General features: G+C 36.8%; 1 long non-coding RNA gene across 1 annotated transcript; it reads left to right on the forward strand.

Annotated features, from left to right (window-relative positions):
• Window positions 1–2157, forward strand: LOC118559536. Its single transcript, XR_004928918.1, has 3 exons — window positions 1–42; window positions 813–1173; window positions 1272–2157. It is a non-coding gene; the product is annotated as an uncharacterized LOC118559536 (long non-coding RNA).
• Window positions 2158–2370: the final 213 nt, after the last annotated feature.

Here is a 2370-nt window from a genome sequence, read left to right on the forward strand (position 1 = left end):
CATTTGTCGGAGGAATGTATTTCTGCACTGAGGAGTGACAAGGTAAGTCGTGCATATACAGCAAGTCCTCTGCTTGAAATTTTATCAATTCGGCAGTTATTTATATTTAACACTTATGCTATGGAAACACAAGTTGCAGCCCTGTAGTACAGTCTCTGGCTCCGTTTACACGGTGAAAACAGGTTTGCGTTGCCTTTGTACTCTCCATTTACACACTACAAGGTTTAACTGTTGCTTAGGGGGGGCTTTCAGCTATAGCTGTGGGTTTATTTACAACAGTTTGCAGCCGAAACAGTCCTCCGCCAGCTGCTGTTTTCTTCTTCTGGGCAATTTGACCCGGAGCTTCAAAAATCACAGCACTACTAGTGGTGCGTCATGGGAATTACACCGTTTAAGTACTCTGTAAACAGGGCCTTTGACTGCAGGTTTGAGCAATTAAACATTGATCCAGTCTAACCTTTAATCACAATTTTAAACAGTAGCTATTCTTCTTCTGATGGGAATTCTGTAAAAGTACTTTTTAAAATTCCCATAAACAAAAACATTTAGGTAGGAGGACCAGGATTAAGATAGCTACATTAAAAATACAGCCAGAAAATCATGAATGTTCTCTTTTGCATCTTAGAATGCCTGTCCATTTGATCTGACACAAAATTTAAATACTTGAAAACTTTGAATTTGGAATATTTAGATTCTCACATTTAGCAGAACTAACGTGCTCAATTTTTAGAAAGAATACATTGTTATTTTTACCTTTTGTTTAAAATAAAAAACTTGAAAGAACGATAACAAAATCTCTGCTGTGTTTACAGGTTGGCATCTCTAAAGCTGAATACATGGATGGTGCTGTCCAAAAGTTACTGCTGGATATTTTCTTCCAGCAGTAACAGAGGGGGTACCACAGCCAGAATTCATATTGACATGGAGACAGAGAATGGTACAATGAAAGACATTCAAAGATTTTTGCATCTTGATGACAGCTATCCTGAAAACTACTTAATTGTGGGATCCAGCACCCACAGCCAGCACATCAACAGCTGGTGAGATTTCTTAAGGAAACGTTGTACACAGTACTGAATGAACCTTTTTCAAAAACTGAAGAATACAGATTACTTTACTGGTGACTTCTTGGATAAGCAGCCAATTCTGCTCACCTGTTTAAATATCACTGAGGTATGTTTGAATGTAAAAGATAAATACTATATGATATATGCTTTTAAATATGGAGTAGCTATGTACTTTAAGAACTTGTTTATTTTCTTGTCTTTCAGGAAGAACTCTTAAAGTGGTTCACTTATGGAACATAATTCGTAAGATTAGAGATACTATTGCTCCAAGTTGCCGGTCCTACATGATGTATACCCTTCCACGGCTTTTTGGTGAACAAGACAATCTCAAACAGGTTTTTGAGCAAGTGGCGGAAACTTGCACAGTCCAACGTCTTCAGAGGACCGTTCACACGTGATGAGACAGTTCGAAGTATCATACCTTCTGATGACAGAGAACTTTCTTCATGCACCGTCCACACATGATGAAACAATTGAGTTATACTTATTTTTAAGAGCTTATATACACACAAACCTGTGACACGTGTGATATTTTCTTGTAAAAAAAAGAGTTTGTGGAGCAAATGACCTTGTGAGCCTGTCCAGAATGAACCTGTCACTTTCCCACACAGTCAGAATTAGGCAGCTGCAGACCCCACAACCCATAAAGGACAGGCAGTCAAAGAAATACAGATGGAGGGGGAAAAAACAGACCTCTGTTTTCTTCGATTCCCATGTACTTAAAGGTTTCATCATGATGTACATAACTTTTTGAATTTTGCTGCTAGGTTTTATATTTTCTGTGATTCTTATTGTGTTTGACAGCAAATATATGCTGCTACATATATTAGGACAATAACAAGAAATCTAACTTCACATTTGCCTTGTAATCTGTCATGTAGGACAAAATGTTTAAATGACATGTTCTGTAAACCCCTCCACTGCTCCTCATATTCAAGACATACTTTTTATATTTATAACAGCAAGACTTATAGTTCTCTGTTACTGAACACTGAGACCCAAGTTATGTACTGTTTCACAATGACGATATGGTCGAATGATATATGAAAACCTTTAATGAATCTTTGGTAAAAACCCATTACAAAATGAAGTGTTATGGTTTGTGATCAAACCAACTCATTCTTTCCTTAGAAACATAACATTATACTCCAATGTTACATCAATTCACAGAAGAACATACATTAAAAGTACCTTTACCAAGTGCTCTGAAAGATCCTTTTGAAAGGAAGTTTTCTACCTCCAGAAGATGACCAAACTAGAACATGATCTATGAGTATTAAAAAGATCAATACATGGATCTCAA

Source organism: Fundulus heteroclitus, unplaced genomic scaffold (assembly GCF_011125445.2).
Source record: "Fundulus heteroclitus isolate FHET01 unplaced genomic scaffold, MU-UCD_Fhet_4.1 scaffold_313, whole genome shotgun sequence".
NCBI lineage: Eukaryota > Metazoa > Chordata > Actinopteri > Cyprinodontiformes > Fundulidae > Fundulus > Fundulus heteroclitus.